The following is a 26,309-nucleotide window of genomic DNA, read 5'->3' on the forward strand; positions in this document are numbered from 1 at the left end:
CAATGAAAGTTTGTCCAATCAAAACGTTTGGCTTGAAAATTATAATAGTTAATAGGTCATAATAAAAATTATGACCTATTAACATAACATAATTAAAATAAATAGAAAATATTGTACAAAAACTATTTTTACAGTGTAAATATGGGGGAAAAAAACAGCATTTTTTTTTTTGGAAACGCTTTATGGATAAATTATTTAGCTACATAAAAACTGCTAAAGAATTTTGTATCCTCATACTTGGCATTTATTTTACATTAGCTAATAAAACAAGTATACAGTAAACAGCTTAATATGTATTAACTGACATCAACAAATATTGTAACAATTAAATATGATTCAATGATAATTTATTGTTAGTACAAGCTAAAATAGATAGTTTAGAATATTTCTTTGATACAACTCTCAGTATATATACACTGTATAACATTCTCAGAATTTAGTGTTAAAGTATTGTATAGTGTTGCTTATCTGTTTTAGAGGTTTTATAAAATTAGTACTTTTAGAATATTATTATTTTTAGAATCACTTTTTGTTATTTAAAATTATTGTTACAGATTTTTAAAGATGCTTTTGAGAACTAAAGCATTTTTAGAAGTTAATGTGAACGTTTTCAAGTTCAACTCTACATTTTTGTCCTCCACTGCACCCATTGATGAGCACTCTTGTGTTTTACAGTATGTTCATGCAGGAGTGCCGTTCTTGTCCTTGACTTGTCAGGGTGTTTGGGACACATTTTGGTCTGCTTTTTCTAATGAAAGGAAGCCGCTTACATGATACTCTTTGCCTGCGACTCTCTGTCTGCCGCTCAGCCCCTGTAAAGCACTACTAATTGGAGTTTGAGTGTGAGAGAAAGAGAAAGTGTTTGAGGGGTGAACCTCACCGGGAGGCTTGGATTACCAACTCTTTCTATCAGAGAATAGATGGCAATGAAGAATCTGTTTGAAGCTTCCGGCAGACCGAGAGCGAGTTTGTTTGTGCGTGTCCTCGAGCCCTATAAAAATTGTTGGTGTGAAATGGTGAAGGCCCAGCTGTTCCAGTGCAGATGGACGACTGCGTTGACTGTGTGTGAAGGAGAATGTCATTTTTATTTCTCCGCTTCAGCACAGATGCCACTGGACACTACAGACACCGTTAAAAAGATATGTTTTTAATGTTACTTTACTAATATCAGTCATGTTTATTGTTATACAAATTTAAACTTAATATTTTTGACAGGTTGACTGATGCAAGTTGAGACTATAAAAACTCCTTTGATTCAGTGTAAAAAATAAAATGTAGGCAGCACTAATTTTTACAGAGTATCATGTAGCTTATTTATTCTATCCGGATGAAACATTTAAAATCCATCATAATTAACACACATTTGTAATTTCAGAACTGTTTGACTTTCTTTCCTTTGCAAGAATGGAAAAAAATATGGTGTTTTAAAAAAGAAAAGAAAAAAATCTATACTGTATAAAGTGAAATTCAAAAGGGTCCAAAACAACATTACACTCCGCTGACTTTCAATTGAAAATTTTTCCTTCAAAAAACTTTTAAAGTAGTAAAAACAACAACAATCAACAACAACAACAACAAAAAATAAAATAAATAAATAAATAAATAAATGTGGTTAAGGGCAAAAACTTTTGGTTTGTGTGTTTTTTAATGTGTTTAAAGTGACCCAAGATCAATTCCCGTCTCGATGTCCCCAATGCTCTCTTTTTAACTAATTTTTCCTGTCATCTCTCTACTGTCCTATTAATAAAAAACATGAAAGAAAGTTGTTATGACTAGATAATATTATTTATTATTTTCCCCAATTTCTGTTTAACGGAGAGAAAAAATTTTCAACACATTTCTAAATATAATAGTTTTATAACTCATCTCTAATAACTGATTTATTTTGTATTTGCCATGATGACAGTAAATAATATTTGACTAGATATTTTTCAAGACACTTCTTTACAGCTTAAAGTGACTTTTAAAGGCTTAACTGGGTTAATTGGGTTAACTAGGCAGGTTAGGGTAATTAGGCAAGTTATTGTATAACAATGGTTTGCTCTGTAGACTATCGAAAAATAAAATTTCCTTAAGGGGCTAATAATATTGTATAAATAATGACAATGTTATAAATAACTATTCATTTTAAAGCCAAAAAGTCATTATGTGGCAAATCATGCAGAAGCAACAGTACCACTTTTTGTTTAAAAATGAATTATTTAAAATATATATAATTTAAAATAATGTAAACAGATGTAATTATTTAAAAAATAAAAAAGTAGAAATATCACATGATTTAATTTTAAAAATAGAGTAATCAGAAGAAAATAAAAATACAGCGGAAAACTGAATCCTCAATCCAAAATTGGTCATTATGTAAGAATCTGCTAAAGCTGTATGAAACTGCACCGAAACTGAAATTTTCTACTGAAACCAGCAGGCACATCAAAGCGTCGTCTGTGGCACAGATTTGAAAGCTTTTTGATACGTTTGATTGGAATACCCTTGATTTTGTCGACTCTCAATACGTGTCTAAACTAATGCTTTTGGTGACCACAAATGGGAAATTAAATTGGTATCATTTTCCATCTTGACTCAGAAGGACGCCTGAAATGACGACAGAGGAAGCCGTTTCCCCCTGAACAGGAAGTGACACTCTCATTTTTCTTTACCGTCGAAGGCTCCGTTTAAATGTCGTTTCTGAAACTCCATTGCGATAAATGAAACCGGAGAAAGACGCATTTGAACACACACTGACGCAAGTGTCTTTACACTTTACAAGAAGCTTTTGCTTTTCTGCTTTTTATGTGGTGTTGTGACAAAACTGAAAAATTCCAGCAAGTCTGAATTGATGAGTCAGGTGTTATTTAGGCTGCGAGGGGCTTCGTCTGTTGAAGCCCTTGATGTCTATGATAAAATCAAACTGTGGGTGTCAACAACAGATTAGTCTTTTGTGATTAATCTTGGAATTTTTGCAGTATTTTTTTGTATTTTTATTAGTTTTTATTAGTTTTTTTATGTAAGACATTATATGTCATTTTAATATGTAATTTTTAAAAGTCTTTAATAGTTTTATATATAATATGTTTTATATATTATTTATTTATTCATTTATATACTTTAGTTTAATTATATACATTTTCAGGAAAGGAACACAAAAAACGATATGCTTTTTGTATGTTTAATTTTTAAAAGTCTTTATTTATTTATTTATTTATTTATTTATTTTGCCATGGACATTACAATTACACTGAGCAGCCAAATGCATTTGTTTAAGTGTTTTAGCAGACTTGCTTCAGAAAAGTTATTAAATTTAAAGTTATTTATTCATTTCTGTTTAATTAAAAATTACAACAAATCATTTGGTACACTGTATTTTTTTTGTGTTGTTATTATACATGTACTTTTTAATAATTTAATTATTAATTTTGGTTAAAGGAAACTAAATAAAATAAAAGTCTAATATAATTAGTTATATTTGGCCTGTTTTATTGAGTTTTAGTGAATATAATCTTTAATACATTAATGTCAAAGATGTGTAAAAATGTATTAATATTTAAATGCATATTCCATCCATACTTGTATATACTGATTTTTTGGTCAAAGGAAAGAAAACTAAATATAATAAAACTCTGAGAATAGTCTAGTTTATTAAAAAATATTATTACATTTATCAAAGACATATTTTTAAAATTTTCTTAGTTTTACAGTAAATAAATGTATTCATTGAATTATCTTTTTTACAGTATTAAATATATAGTTGTATTTAATTTTGAGTGGCATAAGAAATGCTTATTCTTTTATCACACTGCCCAAATTGTAGAAATGTTCTCCGGGCAGCTAGCTAAAACTAAACAACATTTTATAATGTATTATTTTTCGTATTTAAAGAATATTGTTTTATTAATTAATTGAAAACATTTGTATGATTTTAGGTCCAGCAGTGTGTGTGTTTGTGTAGTTAGCCGTGCATCTGAATCCTGCCCTACATGTTAGAGTTCAGCATCAGCGATGAAAGAAACACAGTTTTCTGCTTCTCTGTCAGACTTTGAAGCCGCTGTGCTGTTGCTCCACAGAGCCCTGAGATCTTAAAGCTGAGGGAAGTTTGACAGAGAGAAACTGATCAAAGTGCTGAAAGAGAGAAGTGACAGATGAAAGACGCACAGGTCTCCCTCTCTCACACACATCCATAACGCCACGGCACATCATATGTGCACATCATACGGTCGGTCATATATGGAATCCATTTTAATTGGCATATCATACTTTTTAGGTGCATTTTAATTGGCTCATCATACATTTTAATTTAATGAAGAAAGTTCTTAGATTTGATTTTTTAACTTTTAAAAAAATATTGCGAGCAGTTATGATATTGGAGTAATATAATAACTTATTATAATTGATTAATTCAAGATTATGTGATTTTTTTTTTTCTATTTATCAACTTTGTTTAAAAAAATTTGAGCAATTTTGCAACTTTTGCCATTTGTAATTTAGTTTTTAGGAGATATTACTGTTTTAGTATTATTATTTTTTAAATCAGGGGCGCCCAAACTTTTTCTTATGAAGGGCCAAAAACCAAACTTTATTAAGACTTGTTGGCCGAAGCTAAATTTGGTTACCGTAATAACTAGAAAGCATAGCTTTACTATAACTAATAAAGTATATTTTTTACATTTTAAAATGATCTTATTACAGTAAAAACAAAACAAAACAAAAATTCATAACAGAATGGAGTTACACTAGTATTTACCTTGATTTGTTCGCCGATGTCTCCTGCATAGTCGTCTATCTGTCAAGTGACAGTATTTACATTTTAAAAAGTCTTGATTCATTTACATTTAATTGAAACATTTAATTTCAGTTAGCTTTTTTGTAGCTCAGTAATGAAACAAACAAACAAAAAAGGTTACTTCAAATTAGAAACGACAATCTACGTTAAAGGCATTCGCCCCAACCCTCTCCATTATTCTCAGATGGGCTGGTGGGCCAAATCAACGGTTACATTAGGCCAAATTTGGCCCACAAGCCCTATGGGCATCTCTGATCTAAATGTTTCCCTGGAAATATTTTTTAATTGCTATAATGAAATTGGTTCTCATTATTACTTTCCATCCTGTCCATCTGCTTAGTTTCTCATTTTCATCTTAAGTGTAATATGAAATTACAATAATAGAAACATTTAAAAAAAATATAAATCCACCCTGTCAGGAGTCCTCTATTTTGTAAATAATTTAGTTCTAACTAACTAAGTTTAAGCTTCAAAACGTTTACTAAATGAATCAATGTGTGATACAATAAAAAGGTGATTAAAATAAATCAAATAAAGTCAATTAAATTTATTAATATAAGTAAATATTACTATAAATAAAAGTTGATTTAAAATAATCAAATAAATCTAGCATTTTCAATTCAATTCAATTCAGCTTTATTTGTATAGCGCTTTTACAATGTAGATTGTGTCAAAGCAACTTCACATAAATGGTCATAGTAACTGGAACAGTGTAGTTCAGTTTTTTAGTGTTTAAGTTCAGTTCAGTTCAGTTTAGCTCAGTTCTGTGTGATTTAATCATTACTGAGAGTTCAAACACTGAAGAGCAAATTCATCGATGCGTAGTTCTACCAATCCTGAACCATGCGAGCCAGTGGCGACAGCGGAGAGGGAAAAAAAACTTCACCTGATGGGAGTGAAGAAAAAAAACCTTTAGAGAACCAGACTCAGTTGGGCACGACCTGGGCATGACATTTATGAAATCATTCTTACCAAAACATGATTAAATAAGATTAAACAGGTGCACATTATTCAAAATAAGAAAAATAAAGGTGTGAATAAACACAGCACTAAATTGATTTCTACTCTGCATTCATTTATTGGTTTATTTACACATTTTGTATTTATAAATGTAATGTAACCTAAATATTTTAGATCCATACATCATTTTAAAGCATAGGTCTCAAACCCAATTCCTGGAGGTCCGCAGCTCTGCACAGTTTTGCTCCAACCCTAATCAAATACAACTGATCCAACTAATCAAGGTGTTCAGGAGTAGTCTTGAACACCTTGATTAGTTGAATCGGTTGTGTCTGATTAGGGTTGGAGCAAAACTGTGCAGAGCTGTTGCCCTCCAGGAATTGGGTTTGAGTCCTATTCTTTAAAGTATAAATATTTAAGTATATTCAAAGTTTAGTTTGTGTCTTTCTTCAAGAAACAGTTATGTCTTTTCATATTAGGATAGATTACTCCTGCACAAGGATGCTCATATAAAGACTGAAACCCTCTGCCTTTACGTTACAACGCAAATGTCTTTTATCATGCCATCATGAGTTCACAGGGTGCACAGAGTGACAGAAGCGACCCACATCGGGTCACAGTTTTGTCAGATGTTGACACTTATATTCTGCGTAGACTTGATTCATTTCAGGGGGTATTTATAAACCATCTTTACCTTTGGCCAACTGAAATAGAAAGGTCAAATGTAGTTGTATGGGAGTATTTTCAACAGGTTTTGAAAGGTGTCGTTGTGTCACATCTGATATCTCTGTCAGAGCACATGTTGTCTGTGTCGTGGCTTGTGGCTTTTTAGACAACAGCATGTTTGCCCGACCTAAAGCACACACAAACATTCACTCCACTCATTTCTTCTCTCTAGCACCTATGATCAGGATTTACTAACAATAAATAATCATTATAATACGCTGATGATTTGGCATTGGTTACCTGTCAGGAAGAAATAAATAGCTCCTTATATTTTGAATATATTAATAGTCTTACAGATTAGTTTGGCAAAGGTTCATTACACCTAGATATTGGAAAAACGAAAGAGTTATGTCTGGGGAGTCAAACAAGAGCTGTAGATACTAGACTTCATAAACCAGTCACCATAAACGGAAAAATAGTAGAGGAGGTCTTAAATTATAAGTATTTAGGCACAATTATTGACAATTACCTGAATTTTAATTGTAATGTAGAGGCAGTCTATAAGAAGGCAAGTCAGAGCCTCAATCTCCTCCGCAAGTTGAGAAGTTTTAATGCTAGTACACAGACTTTAAACATGGCATATAGATCATTGATAGAGAGTGTTCTCATATGATATTATTTCATGGTTTGGTAACACTTAAACAGAAGAAGACATTATTGCAAATTATCAGTCAGGCAAATAAGATAACTGCTCACAAACAACATTCACTGCAGATTTTGTTTGACTCCTTTATGGAAAAAACAGCATTGTGATTTTTAAAGATAATACTCATCCCCTTCACTCAGCATTTGAATTGTTACCATCAGGACGGGGGTTTAGAATTCCTAAAGCACAAAGAAATATTTATAAAAAGTCATTTATCCCAATGGCAGTTGTTATTTTAAATCGGATCAGTGGTTGAAGTGAATGGGGTGGTTGCCAAGAATGATCTGCAGTAGTCTGTATGGGGCTAATTCGGTTTTTAAACTTTTATCTTATGTTGTTGTCTTGATGAGTGTTGTTATTGTGTGGTTGTTGTATGTTTGTAATTGTTGTCTTTAATCCAGTGTTAAAGACAAATGTCCTTTCTGTCTAGCAGAACGGACAATAAAGTTTAAACTAAACTATATGGACTATTTCCAATTATTGTTTTTTAAGCAAAATATACTGAATTAATTTTTGCTGATTGCTATTGTTCCAGCAAAAAAAATATCACTGTAGATCTCTTGCCAATGATTGGTTGTTTCAAGAAAAACAAAGTATGGATTTTTTGCTTAATCCACCTCTTACCAAATGTTCCAGCATGCATAAATTCACAGAGAAAGTAAATGTTTACATTAAATTGAAACATCTGTGTATATTTTACAAAACTACCAATCACAGAGTTATGGGATCAGAGAAATGAAAATTTGTAAAAATTGTTTGATAGTTTAATTGAGGGGGAAAAATCATGCATTATGGAGCTTCCTGTATACAACATACTTTGTAGAAATTCTGTTAATTAAAATGCACAACCCAAAAGAAATAATGCTCATTAAAAGGAAAAGTGTTGGCTGTCTATAAAACAACGATTGATTTTATTAAATGTTTTGTTGACATTTTTGCATTTATGAGGAAAAAGTTTTGTTATGTGGCTGATGTGAAATTGCTACTTTTGTGACATTGGTATTCAAATTAATTGTTTAAAAACATTGACAGAGACATTTTTGAGATTTTTTTTACAGTACATTATTGTAAAATACAAACCTACACAAAAACTTTAGAAAGGGTTTTGCTATTTTGATGAAAACTGAAAAAATTGAAATTTGTATGGAATTGCTCTATTAATAGTAAGGAAATTTGTTGTCAATGAATGCAGTTATTGATTAGTTGGGTTGCTTGGGAGTGTGACGGCAAGATACACAGCTGCTAATGCAATGGATGATACAGAAGCAGTTGCAGGAAATAGCATGAATCCCTGGTCCTCCTAGGCATGCCTTAATTTTACGTTGAATGGCTCTAAGAAGAAGGTAACCTGCATGCTATAGTATGCAAGCCTGAGCTTTATTAGCATAGCAGTAGTCTACCACAGTCATCTTTATCCTGTTAAAATGGTACATTTTAAGCTTTTTTGTTTAAATTGTTTGCTAAATTTGGGACATTCACTCTAGATCAATTTTTGCGACATGATATTGCGCAATCACCTCACGAGCTATAGTGATGGTTATTTAAATGGTACTACTTTAGATCAACTTAAATTAAAGGGTGTAAACAGAGTGGGACACCACATATTTAAAATCAGCAAACTACAACAGTAGAATATTAAAATGAGTCAATGGTGTGGTTTTCAGACAATTTCAGCTAATTTCTACCTTAAAAGAAATATTTGTTGTTTATTTATCATTTATAATTTTGATATTTCAACAAATTATGCTGCCTAATATCCTTTTGTTAGCATGTTTATGTCCTAATTTTATAATATGAACACTTGTTTTTGTTTTTGACTTTAGTTATTTTGGATATTTAGATAAGTTTTACTGTTAAAAAACAAACTAGTTTTTCATTTAAGGTTTAAAGTGTCAAACAGATCATTAAACTTGGTATGTGGCTTTTGCATTTTTTTAAGTATAATATTATATATAAAAATATATAATTAAATATAAATTATATATATATATATATATATATATATATATATATATATATATATATATATATATATATATATATATATATATATATATATATATATATATTTAGTGAATCAATTAATCAGATTAAAACAAATAATAATAAATCTGAATATTGTTTATATAAAGAGTTCAGATGTGAAAACCTGTAAGTGCCATTTAAAATTTTTATCAGCCTCTTTGTTTATGTTGTGTTATTTTACTTTAAAGACTATTAAAATGACTTGTTTTTTTTTGCCAGAAAACTGATATTGCTGAACCTACACACAGAGTCTGATTAAAATGCCAATTTTAGAAGAAAATTTCAGATGGCATGTAGAGGTTTTTGCATCTAAACTCTTTATATAAACAATATTCTGATTTATTATTATTTGTTTTAATCTGATTAATTGATTCACTGAAAATAAAAATAATAATTGCTCCAACTAATTGATTATCAAAATAAATCATTATCAATAAGTTGTTATGGACTTATAGTAGACCTACATACATAACACATTCATGAGCAACTATTTATTAAGCTCTTAAAAAGTCTAGCCGACCTTAACTAGGCCCCGCTAGACAAATACAGTTTATTAGCTCAAGTGTTAATCAAAATATTTGAAATATGTAGATGGCCTGCGCAACACCTGATTCCCCCAACTGTCACTCAACATGCAACTCTTGAAGTTTAGCCTCTTTAAATAGCTCTGCGACAGCACTGATGCCTCCGAAGTCTTTGAAATCCTTTCCCAGAAGTCCTTTTTGGGTCTCATGCTAATGATTGCTTCGCGCGCAGTGTTTTACACTGGGGAATCCTGGGAGAACTGTAGTCTTGGCCCAGTTTAGGCGCCGGGGTCCTCATCACCTCTCCATTGCCTCTGATCTAATCCTCTCTGCCCTCAAAGGAAGCAATTAAGAAGCTGCCTTTAATCCCCACAGTTAGAGAGAGAGATTGCCCAGTGCTTTGACGGCCAAATGATGCATAAGTGGTTGTTTTGGAGTGGGAGCCCCATTTGAAATGGCTTGCCCAGACTTTCTCGAGTGGGTCAGACTGTGAACTTCAGCGAACTCTTGTTTTGAAGTGAAGTGTGTCTGAGAAGTCAAGCGTGAAGCGGCGGTGGGCAGTATCTGTGCGTATTAAACTTAAATTAGATTTTGATTCTCTCTTATAAATGTGTTTGAGTGGTCGATTAATGGCATTTTTACAACGTTCACCTTTAATCTACATTTAGTCCGGAAACAAGATTTTGTGAAATAGTTGGTCATCAGGTTTTGCTAAAGTGAGTTTCATTGCCTCTTTACAGCCATTGTCCACTTAAATGCACATAATAAAATGCAATTATATAATTGGGCTTCATAAGAATAGAAAAAAGTAGAATGGGTGCTTACTTAAATTAACCTAAAGTGTTGTAACAGATATTTTTGTATAGCTAAACTCTCTAACTTAGCTAACTCTTAGCTAAATACTAACTCTCACATCTGCAATGTTTGTATGTTCGTCAACATTTGAAGTGGATCAAAACCTTTCATCAAAGTTGTCCAATTGAACACCTGTACTGGTCTTAGGACAACTTTAAAAGCATTTTTGACCCACTTCAGACTACTCTAAAACAGTATAACATAACTTTATATATGATCAATATTTTGATATATTATACATTGAAAATGTAGCATTTATGTCATATACTGTATATGTAATATTTAATATACTTTATTTAATAAATGCTTTTTGTTCTTTTCCAATTTTGAGCTTAAATTTAGAGATTTAAGATTTCATTCTGATTCTAAAAGTAATAATTTAGATTTTTCACACATTCTTTCATTCAATCCTTTTCCTTTTGGCTTAGTCTCTATTTCAGGGGTCAACCAAGTGGAATAAACGCCAACCATTCCAGTATATGCTTTATGCAACGGATGCCCTTCCAGCCGCAACCCAGTATTGGCAAATACCTATAGACATTCATTCACACCATTCACACACACACACACACACACACACACACACACACACACACACACACACACACACTCATTCACTATGGACAATTTAGTTTATGCAATTCGCCTACAGTATACCACATGTCTACTAACTGTGGGGGAAACCGGAGCACCCAGAGGAAACTCATGCAAAAACGGAGAGAACATGCAAACTCAGAAATGCCTGCTGGCCCAGCCCGTATTCTTTTGTGACTTTCTTTCTGTGAGGTGAACTTGCTAACCAGTAAGCCTCATTTATCTCACATTTCAGTGATTTTTTTTTTTTTAGAGTTGCAAGTTTATTTCTCACCAGTTTATATGTTGTCTTCCAATATATACGAATCCAGTGCTTCCCACAGGTTTGAAATATAGTCACGGTGGTAGGCGGATTGAAACACATCCTTTAACCAAATCACATAAATAGTATAGTTATATCTGACAAACAAGACATAATTTTTAACAGTAATTTTATTTTTTATGACACTGTTATACACTGTTTCTTTTCAGTGGGTTTAAGTAAAACAAGACATCCATAATGTCTCTTACTTTTATGGTATTCAGGAGCCATGTGCACCCACTGACAGGTCAAATCTGCTTCTCTCTCTCTTTCAAGTTCAAAGCAAACCTAAATCCCAAAATATTTTAGAAATGGATATAAAATAGTCTATGTAATATATTAACATCATCACATTAATAAAATAATCAGCAAATGAGAAATAAATGACAGAAAAAGGAGTAAAAACAGACAATATCTCTTAAAATTATTATAATTACAAGATTAAAATGTGTATATTATTTTAAAAAGGCAAATGCACTGATTAACCATTACTAATGATGTACATACATTTTGCAGCCAGTTTAGACCAGCTATTTCATCCTCTTCGAGTATATAGTAAAGTTTTTCTGAGTTGTTTAGATAAAAAAAAATTATTATTTAATGTTTCTCTTGTTCTCGCGACTCGCAGTGTGCGCACAGTCAGCTGTGAAGCCAAGTAGGTTTAAGTAAAAAGGTAATGCAAAAACGCATACAAGCTTTAGAAAGCAAAAGCAGAGTCCTGAACATTGTACGAGATTTAGAACTCGGCTGGACAAAAAATGTAAAGGATGTAAATCAAAAATGTCCCTAAATATACTTGGACGGCCGCTGTTAATATACCTGGGTGGCCCGTCCATGTAAAGTCCATAAGTGAGAAGCACTGGTATCCATATGTACATACTCAAATGAGTGTGTGTTTATATTTATGTAATTTCTTTTGGACCAGTGCACTTTATGGTAATTTAAGTCAATTTCATTGTCTTATTGTTGACTTTTAAGATTGCATTTAAAGTCTTGATTTAAAAAAGCAGTTTGGCTACCACGTAGGATCACTCGCAATCTGAATCCTGAAGCGTAGTGTATAACCAGTTGTGATTGTGAACCACTGCACAGCGAAGTCCTGAATATGTCCTCTGAAACGTCAGCCTCTGATTAACGTGTGCAGGCAAACCTCAGTTCACCGCACAGATGGGAACCATCACTCCTCCTTCAACCTTGCTTGTCTTCCCATTCCCTGATATCCACCACAACTCATCCCTTCTGCCATTTCCATTATCAGTCATTTTGCATGATAATGAGAGTAGATCCTGAAGCTCAACCAGATGTTCTGCTTTGTAATCGAGCGCTGCTTTTTCACGTCAGCCAGTTTAGACATCACGGTAGTGTTTACAGTAGGATATAGCAGACCCTTGAAACCAGATATTAAAAAGGCTCTCCCCTTTCTTCACGCTTTACTCATTAGCATTAGCTTATCGGTAAAATCAGCTGCCCTTTCCAGTCGGCGTTGTCCATATAGTCTGATTCATGGTTTCAAACCGCATTATATGTTAAAGGAAGTCAAACTTAATTAACGTCCTTTGCGGATTTCAAATGCAATTACTCCAGCTCACAGCTCCGCCTCCTCAGCCTCTAATGCTTGGCAAGCATCCTGTGAGATCTTAATCCATATCCTTTGCTCATTTTGCAACACAGGGCTTCAGCGAAGTGCACTTCTTACTGTTGGCTGGGGCAAGAGCGCTCTGGTTTGTCGCTGTGACGTATCTCAACTGTCGCTTTAATTTACTGTGCCTCATTCTGCTGTTTCTTCATCAAAACTTTCACATACAGTGCACTATTGAAAATACTAGTTTGTTTTAATCCAAATCTGTATAAAATATGGACAAATCCAAATGCTGGGTTGGCTTTTTTAAATCGTGTTTTTAACCGAATGGTTGGATTTGTCTGCATTTGCCAACATCTGAGTTAAAATAACAGTTTTTTTTTTGTAAGAGTATATGTAAAACTTCTGTCTGACATTAGTACTGTAAATCATATGTGCACTGGAATGATAATAATGTTATTTTTTCACCTTCATGTCACTCTTATCACTTATTTTGTGTGATAAAAACTTTATTTTCACCATGATTTTGAATGGCATAATGGCAGGGGTTCCCAAATGTTTTAGCTTGAAACCCCCAAAATAACAATTCCAGTGACTCGTGACCCTCGCTATCCATAAAGGTTGTTATAAACATGCAAACATTGCACACAACGGTACACACACACTTACTGACAACATAAAAAAGTGCAATAGTCTAAACAACCATATATATTTTATAGTCATTATTTAGTTCTTTAATTCAATAATAACCAGGTGCAAAGCAACCTGGGGGACGGAGGAAATATGTCCCCCCCACTTTTAGAGACAGACCATTTAGAAACAAGTGATTAATAATTATATAAACGTAAACTTTTGGATCTCATACAGCTGCTCCCTTACCCCTACACACACTTTTAAATTGTCCGCTACATCCCTGATATTAACACTTAATGTGAATGGTGGGCACAATGTTTAGTGCACAAGACTGTCCTATGTTCAGTCGTGTGTTTTATATTTAATGCCTGTGAGTTCAGTAAAGGTGTCAAAGTCTAACATTGTGCTGTAAAATCAATCTGCTGCAATTAACACTATTGCTGTATCATTGATAATAACCCCAGGGGTCGCAATCCAATGGAAAAGAAGTGAAAGGATGATGACTTTTTATTTTACGTGTTGTTTTTTATGTAACTATCAAATACTATTTTCATCTTCTGCAGGTTATGAATAACTTATGCTAATTCTAATAGTTTAATAACATACAGTTGAAGTCAGAATTATAGCCCCCCTGAATTATTATTATATTTTTACACATTTCTAAACATGATAGTTTTAATAACTCATTTCTAATAACTGATTTATTTTATCTTTGCCATGATGACCATAAATAATATTTGTCTAGATATTTTTCAAGACACTTCTTTACAGCTTAAAGTAACATTTAAAGGCTGAACTAGGTTGATTAGGTTGGCTAGGCAGGTTAGGGTAATTAGGCAAGTTATTGTATACCGATGGTTTGTTCTGTAGACTATCAAAAAAATATAGCTTGTGTAATAATGGCTAATAGATTTGACCTTAAAATTGTTTCAAAAACATTAAAAACTGCTTTTATTCTGGCTGAAATATAACAAATAAGACTTTCTCCAGAAGAAAAAAATATTATATGAAATACTGTGAAAATGTCCTTGCTCTCTTACACATTATTTGGGAAATATGTAAAATAGAAAAAAAAATCAAAGGGGGGCTAATAATTCTGACTTTAACTGTGCATTATATTTTTGGAAATTACCAAGTGACCCCCTCATTGTCTTGCGACCTCCACTTTGGGGACTACTGCATTATAGGACCTTGATCTTCTAATAACTTTTAACCTTAAAAAAAGTTCCAAAAGAATTACTTTTATTAACATTTTAATAGTTTAAAGTGATATGTTTTTTGGGTTGGTGTTGTATATTGCGGTACAAAAACATTGTATTGAGCGGCCAGTGCATTTTCTGTTATTTTACATATTTTCCCTATATATTATTTCTTATATATTATATTGTTTAAAACCTCTGAATCTTTTAAATTGTAGCCAACTGTCAACATTAAAAGACAACAGAGCAGAGATCAAGGTCCCATTATGCAATTCACAACCATAAATAAACAGAAAACACAAAATATGGAAACTGTCTATCAGCAGTGTAGATTCGCTGTACAAAACACTGATCAGAAAACTGATTGGACTGGAGCAGAGTGCTCTCTTTTCACAGAAACAAATGCCTTTTTGAAATATATTTAAACAGAAAACATTTCATTTGAATGATATTAATATTAATCTTTGCATTGTTTTATGTCAAATTAAGCTTTGGTGAACAGAGAAACCAAACTAATTTTAAATATTATTTAGGTATTGTACACTGTAAAACCCAAAAAGTTAAGGTAACTCAAACCATCTGAAGAAACCGATTGCAACAAACCATTTAAGTTATGTACTGTGAACTTAATGCATTTAAGTAAATGAACCAATTAGAGCGCAGCAAAACTCAATACTCAACCCAACTCAGTACTTATGTTGAGGTAACTCAAACTTTTTAACGAAACCTATTGCTACAAATCATTTTAGAAAACTAATCTGTATGAGTACTGTGAACTTACTCCAATTAAGTTAAAGTAATGTGGCTTTTAAAAGTTCAAAACTCATTTTGAGATTACATTTTGAGTAAACTACACTCGTTTCATTTGATAAAGTTGACTCTTGGGTTTAACAGTTTAGTATTTAATGAGAAAAAAGATTATTTTGTGTGAACGTGACCCCAGGTGTTCTCTCAGAAAGCGTTTTGATTGACAGATACTCGCTCCACCTCTGTGTCTGGCTGCGTGTGATGACTGGCCTGTTGAGAGATCCTAACCTCTCTCAATAGGGAGCTGCCACTCTTGTCAAAGCAGCCCTCAGGTCACTTCATAGCCAGCTTTTTGGTAAGTCACCCTGTGAAAGGACCCTAAGGTCACACAAAGATTTGGATCACATTTTCCTTTACCCACACTTCTCTATTTTCCCTGCTAACCGCCATCCTCCTGTGCTCTTTTCGCCTTTGCCAAACCGTAGCTACCTTCTCTCACATCTTGTCTCCTAATTTGTTTTTTCTTCCTCCTTTGTTATGCATTTGTCTCTGTTTTCATTTCCCCATCAGCCCGTTTTTTTTTTTTTTTGTACTAATATTTTTTCCTTTTCCTTTTTTTCTTACCTTGTGCTTTGGGGCTACCAGGCAATACACTGTCAATATTGATTTTCAGATGAGGCAATAAATACAGAGTGCTGGAGTCATAACAATACCGGTAAACGTGGCAAAATATTGTTTCTGAGCCATCGCGGCCAAAGCCAAGGTCCGTTATTTCTACCATCACTCAATCGTGTCGTATTTACGTTGAAAAGCCTCATTAAGATCGTGTTCTCCATTAAAAGTCGACGCCAAGCGCCGTGTGTGGGTGTTTAAACTCGCTCCCATATTGCAGCACTTTATTGTAGCATTTGGAATGGGTTTTAAAGGAATGACATGCGCTGGAAACAATCTGCTCCCCGCAGCTTAAATGCTAACCCTAGTGCTAGAACCCGAACTGGCCTTTCCCGCTAATAGCGCCTGCGGTCGCCTCGGCCATCCGTATGGGTTGTTTGTGGGAAGGAGCGGCTGGCAGTTGGCGCCGCTCCAGTTGGCGTGCTGGGTAAACAGGGCGGGTATAGAAGACGAGCCCTGAGGTGCCCTTGGGTCCCGGGGCTCTGAATTGTAGCTGTCAGTCTGGAGGTGATTGGTGTAGAGGGGAGAGTGAAGGCTGTGGGGGAACTCATTAATCTCTGTAATCACCCTGTGTAGAGAACTAACACTCGCACACACACTTGAGGTGTTTTTCAGTATGTTGTGGGCTACCTATATAGGCAGCTGGCTTCTAAGGGGGATTCTAATGCTTAACCCTGTAAGTGGTTAATTTGGAGTGCTCTAAATTGGCAGAAAGTTTGTGTGGCATACAAATACTGCTTTGCAAAGTTGTCCTAATTTAAAAATGTGAACTGTATTTGTTAGTTAAATGAACAATGTTAATAAATAAAACTTACATTTGTTTTATTTGACAGTTTTTGTTTGGTTTAACTTGATTTGTTCAGTTTAACTTTTTTTGTGCTATGCAACTATATTTAAAATAAAAATTAAGAAAACATAGGCTTAAACATCTATAAATCTAATGAGAGATGTAGGAAACATTTGAAACTAGAGAAAATCAGATTATCCCTAAAACAAGACAAATTCTACAGGAAATAGTTAAATTGAAGATTAGACTAATTTAGATTAAAACTAAAGGTCAGTATTTTTATTTTTTTAATCCTTTTTGTATTGTTTTCATTTTATTATTATTTACTTATTGTATTTATCTATTATTGTTTTACTTCTGTATGTATTGTTAATATATAAATAAATATAAATATATATATAAAAATTTTTTAATATATATCTGGTTTCCACCATTTTAATGTAAAGTTTTTCTCAAAATATTTCAATATTTTTTAATGTAACTTTTTTATTGATTATTCAATTATTTATTTAAAAAAAGTTTTTTTCTATTTACACAGTGGAACGTAAACAAAATGAAAAGAAATCATTATTTGTATAATGATGTATTGACATTTTAAGAGTGATATAATTATTTTAAAATACTTTACAGTCTTTTGTTTTTAGTACAGTGATCTCTCAATCACGGGAGTTAAGTTCTAAAAATCAACCGCAATAGGCGAAATCTGCGAAGTAGTCAGCGTTATTTTTTACAATTATTATAGACGTTTTAAGGCTGTACAACCAATAACTATACACTTTATACACTTTTCTCAGACAGGAATTAACATTTTCACACTTTTCTCTCTTATTTAAACACTTTTTAAAATTTTTTCTCTTTCTTTATGTAACGAACCGAAGATTAATTTATTTCATAAGGGTGTCCTACAGCCATGGAGTAACATTTACTTTTCTTTAGCATGTCCAAAAGTCAAAATTTTTGTGCGATGGTTAGCATCTTCCTCTTCCTTTGGGTGCTACCACAGATGCCTTTGACGGTGCAGAAGGTTTTATCGACATTCAAAGATTTATGTTAATTTGGCTAGCTGAATGCATTCTGTGCTCTACAGGAGACACTGCACTGAGGAGATTGATTGACAACGTTCAGCCAATCAGGACGCAGAACACAATGCGCTGTAATTTAAAAAGCATGTCAAATTGCACTAAAAAATCTGCAAAACTTTGAGGCTGCGAAAGGTGAATCGCTTTATAGCGAGAGACCACTGTATGTCTTTTTCGAAAAGAATGTTGGGCTACAATTCATGTTTCTCTTAAAATACCTTTTTTTTATAGACTGCTGACTAGGTTTTGGAACAGTACACCACACTCACCCACACAATTCAGACAATGCAGAAGGGTCAGCTTTAGGTGTGCTAGTCTATCATGTTACGCTAGGGAACAGTTCAAAATAGCTTTTAGGACTTGGAAATGTGTCCTGACTCATTTGCGTGTGTGAGTATGTGTTTGTGTGAGGCTATCCAGCAGGTTTCTGGATGGAGTACATTACAAATGAACCTAAATAAGACATAGATTGATGCTGCCTCGGAGGCAAGTAGATTTAAGAAAAAAAACATGCATGCAAAGAGAGGAGAGGCGTGCGTTGTTTAATAGTTTCTCTGCGCATTTGTAATTGAATACACTCACTCGAGTCTTTTGTTTTTCTCTTTTAACCCTTTAGAAATCACGACATAAGAGCTGCACTGCTCAGCAGATGCTCTGCATGCTGTTATTCTATACACACACACATAAACAGGCTGTTTTGAGGGGGTCAGGGCCCTGGTTTCAGACACACTATACACAGGACAGAAGTGCTGTTGGCAGTCCATCTGTTTTGGGACGTAGCGAGCGACTAATGCTAGCAGGTGCCCCCACTTGCCACACACTTGCTGCATTGTTAGCGACAAGAAGTTTGTAGATCTACAGAATGCAGTTATGTTGGCATGAACTCACAGCATTGTTAACTGCATTTTTTGGATTTTATATTTTCTTTGAAGAATCTGACGTCCCACATTTTATGAGGTAATTTAGTTAAGCTCTGTGTTCCGTTTTTGTTCACTGTAGTCTCTTTGTATCTTGTGTTGTCGCTTCGTTCCGTCTCCTCCCTTCCCTTCTGCTGCCTTCCCACAGACAGCTGGCAGTCCTGGCATCAGCGGGCATCATCACTGGTGGCACTGAACAATGACAGCGGCACCGATGGCACTATTGGCGTGCGGCCCGTAGGAAGAAACAGAGGAAATGATATGGTTGTTTAGGTTTACTCAACTGCCTTACCACGCCACACTTGGCTAACTCATTAGGTTTTGATTAAAACCTCCACTCAGCTTGGCTACAGCTGCCGTAAAGAGAGGGAGAAGCAGCTGTCTGAATTCGCAGAACAATTACAAGTGTGCAGGCTGGTGTGCCATACGCTCACGAGCGCTCGAGCTTTCATCCTGCTGTTCATTCACACTGCTCTATATCTGCCCCACTCTACAGTCTGCATCTTTGTCAGCTTTAATTGCATCTATATTTACGAGCAGAGAGGGAAACCCCCAGTCATTCTGTGCCAGTGAATGGAGGTTTTGTGTGCGACACCATGGACCAAAACAACCATGCTTTACAGAGCGCATTGTGGGGGACACCGAGCTGAACTGTCACAAGCAGTCCCAAGGTCTTGGTGCAAATCCATCCCACAGACCATAGATAATCACAACACCAAAATAAACTGGAAAAAAGAAGGGCAAGCAATTGAATCGAAATGTGGCGGCAGACTTTCCAGAGAATACGTCTGTTTATCTTTTCCATCCACCCATCCATACATCCATTTGTATGTTCAATTATTTGTTAGACCATCTGTCTGTCTGTCCGTCCGTCCGTCCGTCCATCCATCCATCCATTCGTCTATTCAATTATTTGTCTGTCTGTCCATCCGTCCATCCATTCATCCTTCTTTCTGTTCATCTTTCTGTCTGATTGTCTGTCCATCCATCCATCTGTCCGTCCGTCCGTCCGTACGTCTGTCTGTCTATCTGTCTGTCTGTCTGTTCATCCATTTCTGTCTTGTCTGTTCATCCATCTGACTCTTTATCCATCTGTCCATCCATCCATCCATCTATTTATCTGTTTATTTGTTTGTTTGTCTGTCCATTGATTATCCATCCATCCATCCATCCATCCGTCCATCTATCTATCTATCTATCTATCTATCTATCTATCTATCTATCTATCTATCTATCTATCTATCTGTCTGTCTGTCTGTCTGTCTGTCTGTCTGTCTGTCTGTCTGTCTGTCTGTCTGTCTGTCTGTCTGTCTGTCTGTCTGTCTGTCTGTCCGTCCGTCCGTCCGTCCGTCCGTCCGTCCGTCCGTCCGTCCGTCCGTCCGTCCGTCCGTCCGTCCGTCCGTCCGTCTATCCATCCATCTATTTGTCTGTTCATCAAGTTGTCTGTCCATTTATTATCCATCCATTATCTGTTCATCAATCCATTTATCTGTCCGTACGACCGTCTGTCCATCATTGCTCACATTAGGAAAAAACAAAAGCAACAGGTGTGTGTGTGTGTGTGTGTGTGTGTGTGTGTGTGTGTGTGTGTGTGTGTGTGTGTGTGTGTGTGTGTGTGTGTGTATGTGCGTGCGTGCGTGCGTGTGTGTGTGTGTGTGTAAGAGGGAGATAATTTAAAACTTCAAAAACTGATTTAATTGACAGGCTGCATTTAAATTGTCTTAAGCAAGAACAGACAGATGATACTCAAGGAGAATATGAAAAGCTTTTTGTTGACTGTGAACTTTACAAATTCAAGAAGCAAATTGCCATGGATTTAAGATTAAATATACATATGTCACCTCTACTCTGCTTTAGATATGCCTGAAGTGAAATTAGCTTAATTTTGGTAAGGGGGTTTCTACCTCGAGGGTCCCATTTACACTGCAATTCAAGGGAGCAATCGAACTATCCTTATAAATAATCCAGATCAGATTTTATAGGGATCAGCCAAGAGACCCAAAACCATTGGCCTGGAAAGAGAGGGTCACTCTTTCCACTCTTTCTCTTCCTCTCCCTCTCTCACTTTCACTCTCGATCCCATTCCTTATTAAAGTGATTGAAGGCAGGAAAAACTTTGCCTAACTATGCTCGGATGCTTAAGCCCACCCTGAAAAATATGGAACATTTTCTATGGCTGTTTATTTGGAATAAAATGGCATGCTGGGGGATTAGATGGAGAGAGAAAATGCTGGCACCAGCTGTTTCGGAGGTTTGAGTTACACAGCTGCGCTCCTCCGTGACACCACCTCCCCCCCACCCGCAACGCTCCGCTCAGCCCCTCAGCCTGTTCTGGGTATTTCTGCCCCATAAATTACTCCGAAACTGCATGCTGGATAGATAACTGCTCAGAGGAAGCTTGACTATATGAATAGGAATTTGAGTGATATTCTTTTTTTTATTGTGCACAGCAATCTGAAGACTGTTTACTTGCACAACAGACTGCCGGTGTTCACAGATTTTGCATGTTGAGCTTCATTTATCATTATGACCCAAAGGGCAGTGTCCTTAATTCACAGCCTTTAATGCAAGTCTTGACCTCATTACAGTTCTTTATTGCTTCACTGAAGGATTTTAGTTATTTCAAAGGTCTTTACAGCCTACAGCACCAAAAGAACCAAAACCTATTCAAAGACACAGACCAAGCAATTAAAAATATTACGCAACGGGATAAAAACAAAGACTATAGAATACACAATACATGTCACTCGTATAGTTTTGAATGGGGAAAATTGTAACGGTCAATATGGTGAATGAAGCCCCGACTACTACAGGAGCCAATCATCAATCGCTATAGACTGAAAATTCTCCAAGAGAAAAGCTCGGACCAGTCGTGTGCTTTTACAACAGTGTGGGGGTCAACAAACACACTGGAATCTCAGCAAATACTTGCCTCACAGACATAAGAAAAATATCCACATAAAGCTTGAAATCTGTGCTTTTACATGAATCAAGTGCACTTGAAAACATAAGTGTTTTGGTTTTTTAATCTGTATTAAAAATATCCGCGAGGTGCAGTCCGTCCTGTCAAATGCACATCACATGACATCAACTTCTCAAATGCCCACAAACTTGTAAACAAAGAGTTGCTGTCATTTCTGGAGAAGATTCGCCATCAAGACCAAGTTGTGGATTACTTCAGAAAACCAGCGTGGATAATAACATAATAAATAGAGAATAATAACATGTAGAACAGCTCTAAATGAGGTTGGTGACGTGATCTCGTTCTTTTCGAGAATGCATGCGCATTAGCTTGGGCAAACAAAAAATATTCAGATTTTGTTTGATTCAAATGTTTAGAAACTAAACTTATGAGACAGATGTTGTTTAATTTTATTGGTGGTTCCAAAGATGTAATTTAATTGTAAGCTTGGCACACAGTTTTGGAGAATTTAATGTTTCCCCATTCATATAGAATGCCTGAGCATACTACCTGAGAGGTGTTTCAAAAAATGGCCGCCAAGTGGAATGACTTGCCTTAAAGGGACTTGGATTAAAATCACAAAATATTTAGGCCTACTTGTTTTCTGTGCAAAAATGTATTTTATTGTATAAATATAGAACACACACTTTAATAAACATGGCAATATATTTGCACACGATATATTGCATTTCTCAGTAGTAGTAATCACGCTATTTTTGAAACAGTTAATCTTTTAGTTTCTCTGTTGTTAGAATGAAATGCCTTTGAGAGACATTCTATAATATTATGTTTATGAGTAAAATAAAGTCTTTGCCTTATATAACTTGATGACACTTGTTTTACTCTCCAACATAAAATAGACGCCCATCTCGAAAATGTGAATTTCAAAGCTGTATTCTCTAAAATGTAACTTCATTTCAGGTGTGAGTTCAAGTTGTTGCACGTAATGTTTTAGTTTCATCAAGTTGTTTTCCACAGACCTTATTTTTCTCATTAATTGATATTCTCCTTCATTATAAAACCCCATAGGAAAATCTTGAAGGAGCCAGCAGTGAATTAGTCTCCTGGGGTTTGACGTCTTCCCTGCACCACTCCATTCACATACTTAATCTGTCTGCTTCTTTTTCTCTCTCTTTCAGTCATATTAATGGCTGAAACCTTCATTACTAGCTCTTAAATGACAGTTTAAAGTTAGCATCAGAGACTTGGGGTTAGATGCATAAGAAACAAGTCTTACATGGGGATTTTAAAGACAAAATAATAAATACATTTATTAATTCATTTTTCTTCAGCTAAGTCCTTTATGCATCAGGGGTGCATTGTTGGCTCCACATTCATGATGCAAATCTCCTGTTGAACATTTCTCCAATCTTCTATTGTCAAATTTTGGTGAGCCTATGTGAATTGTAGCCTCAGTGTCCTGTTCTTAGCTGACAGGAGTGGCATCCGGTGTGGTCTTCAGCTGCTGTAGCCCATCTGCCTCAAGGTTCAACGTGTAGTGCATTCAGAGATGCTCTTCTGCATGCCTCAGTTGTAACGAGTGGTTATTTAAGTTACTGTTGCCCTTTTTTTTTTAGCTCGAACCAGTTTGGCCATTCACCTTTGACCTCTGGCATCAACAAGGCATTTGCACCCACAGAACTGCTGCTCACTGAGACCATTCTCTGTAAACCCTAAAGATGGTTGTGCGTGAAAATCCTTGTAGATCAGCCGTTTCCGAAATATTCAGACCAGCCCGTCTGGCACCAACAACCATGCCACTCTCAAAGTCACTGAAATCACCTTTCTTGCCTATTCTGATGCTCGGTTTGACCTACAGCAGATCATCTTGACCATGTCTACATGCCTAAATGCATTGAGTTGCTGCCATGAGATTGGTTGATTAGAAATTTGCATTTACGAGCAGTTGGACAGGTGTACCTAACAAAGTGACTGGTGAGTGTAAGTAATTTGAGCATTGTCTGTAGATGTGGTAATTTTATTAAGAGTAGGTTAAGTGAAAATAATGCAAACTCAGGATTAAACGGCTATTTTACCAACACAGATATGCTTCTTTTTTGGTAATAATTCAACAACCTATTGTTAATCATGATCACTTACTTCAGTCATTTCACAACAACAATCTTTTTTGTCAAAATGAAATCAAGTTTTGTATTGTCATGCCAGCTTTTCATCTTATTTTTGACTTTTACCAATTAACCAATTATGATTTGATTCAAGTCATGCATGTTTTTTTATTTGTCTGGGGCTTTGTATTTTGTTAGAAGTAAGTGACAGGAAAGAACACTATTTTATGAGGTCCCTTAGTATAATAGTGGCAGTATGTGGTTACACTAAAATTAGATTTTCCCCTTTAGACGTTTTGTTGACTATAAGTTGACTATAACTGTAATATTCTGTTAACATTCTTTCAGGTATTGGTAATAATATAGTAATAGTAGTCATGGGGTAAGATTTAGGGTTAGTAGAATTAAACTTGACGTACATGTGCTTATAGTCAGCTGAATGTCACTTGACTGCTTGTTAACATGTAATTTCAAAGGTACTCCTAGTCAACGTAATATCTTAAGGGGAGGATCAAATTCTCATTTGTGTGTGAAATGTTACCACAGTGAAGCTCTTTTAGACCAAGACTAACAGGCAACCCAGATCGCAACCAAACTTCAGTGCGTATTTGTGGGCAAATGTGTTTGTTGTAGCCGAAACTATACCTTCAGGCACTCAGGGCCAGACGCTTTCTTGCGTTAGGCCGGAGATTGAGTTTCTTGGCTGACTCTTTCTGTCTGTCTCTCTATTATTGATCAGGGTTTTCCATGCTATTTATAACGCAGCCGCCCGGGTCCCTGCAGCACTCTGTAGGAGCGGCTCCTCGGCCCTGTAGGGGCTCAGCTCTCATGTCTGTCTCCACTGTGCATTACTCTACGATTGATGGAGCTCGCACTGATAAATGGAAATTTGTCTGAAATGTTCCACAGACAACACTGGTTTGATTTACTTGAAGACTCGGTTAATAGTGACATGGCGGCTTGTGTTAAATCACAGTCTGGTTAAGGTGTTAGAAGTGACCCGGTCGTGGCTTGACACTGAGTTTAATGTGAATTTTATTGCCTTTATTGAATGCAGTAAAGCATAGATTGAGCTGTATGCTGATGCGGACAGGTTTTTAATGGGTTTGATTAGTTCAGTGTTAAAATACTTTTGTTTTTTAGTCAAGCTTAATATTTAGAGGTACTGTATAGTTTCAAAAGTTCGGTGCCAATAGAACCTAAAAAATGACTTTTATTCTTAAAATACAGTAAAACTCTGATGTTGTGAAAAGGTTTGCATCATTTTAAACTGTGCTTTATTCATATTGATGGCAAAAGTGAATTGTCAGCATTATTGCAGTCTTCAGTGTCACATAATCCTTCGTAAAATATTTCAATATGCTGATTTATTTTGTGTTATTGTCAACGTTGAAAACAATTGTGCTTCTTTTTTTGTTGAAACAGTTTTTGGAAGCGGCACTAATTTGAAACAGATTTTTTTGTACACATGTACATCTTTACCGTCACTATTGATCAATAAAAAAACATAATTGATTTATTTCAAAGAATAAAAAATAAATCAGACTGACTGCTAGTGTAAATAAGCCATTTGTAGGTGGATTTTCCCCAGAAAATGTAAACGCTGTGGTTCTGTGGCGCTTTAATAACATTTCTCTAATGTTTAGCATCCTGACCAGCCTAGCATAGCAACAACATTGGCTTTACCAGTGGTGCTAATTTGAAGCTGTTTGTTGAAACAAAATACTTTATACGTAGATGTGAATGTAGAAAAACCTTCTTTCTAGCTTGTTTTAATTTGAATTATTCATGTATTTTTTCACTTGGTGCTGTTAGTAGCTTAGCTACATTGTTTTGGGCAGCTTGCCAAACACAGAAGGTACAGTATTCATTAATTGCTTATCATTGTTTATCCATGAGCCTGTCATTAACAGAATTAATTAACTAATAGTGTAAATTTGAAGGCATAATTTACCCTAAAATTAAAATATACTGAAAATTGGCTCAGTCTAAACTTTTTTTGTCATCAAAACATTAGAAATCTTTTTTTACTAAAAGCTTGGTCATTTATAAAATGCAAGCCTGTGGCTACCAGCCAAAGCTTAATCAATACCTGTGGCTTCTGTCGATGTAATATAATCTTGTAAAAAAAACTTGTCTGAAGAGCGTTTCCAAAAACCGTCATTAGCCAACTAAGGTCGCAAGTTACAACGTTACAAACATAGTGTTGATTTAGTGTTTCCCAAATTCGTTGTTGCAACAAACATTCACAAACTGCGTTGCA

At 35.0% G+C, this 26,309-nt stretch overlaps 1 protein-coding gene and 2 long non-coding RNA genes across 34 annotated transcripts in view; 2 read left to right on the forward strand and 1 right to left on the reverse strand.

Annotated features, from left to right (window-relative positions):
• nfic (nuclear factor I/C) overlaps positions 1-26,309 on the forward strand; it is a 223,466-nt gene that overhangs the window by 108,484 nt on the left and 88,673 nt on the right. The gene's annotated exons all lie outside the window — the stretch shown is intronic.
• Positions 11,753-15,099, reverse strand: LOC147835562 (uncharacterized). The gene is made up of 3 exons (XR_015497830.1): positions 14,706-15,099; positions 13,945-14,203; positions 11,753-13,889 (listed from the first exon to the last, which is right to left on the reverse strand). It is a non-coding gene; the product is annotated as an uncharacterized LOC147835562 (long non-coding RNA).
• LOC147835563 (uncharacterized) lies at positions 17,596-21,713 on the forward strand. Its single transcript, XR_015497831.1, has 2 exons — positions 17,596-19,336; positions 19,598-21,713. It is a non-coding gene; the product is annotated as an uncharacterized LOC147835563 (long non-coding RNA).

This window comes from Danio rerio, chromosome 8, assembly GCF_052040795.2.
Source record: "Danio rerio strain M-AB ecotype USA chromosome 8, GRCz13ab, whole genome shotgun sequence".
NCBI classification, from domain to species: Eukaryota; Metazoa; Chordata; class Actinopteri; order Cypriniformes; family Danionidae; genus Danio; species Danio rerio.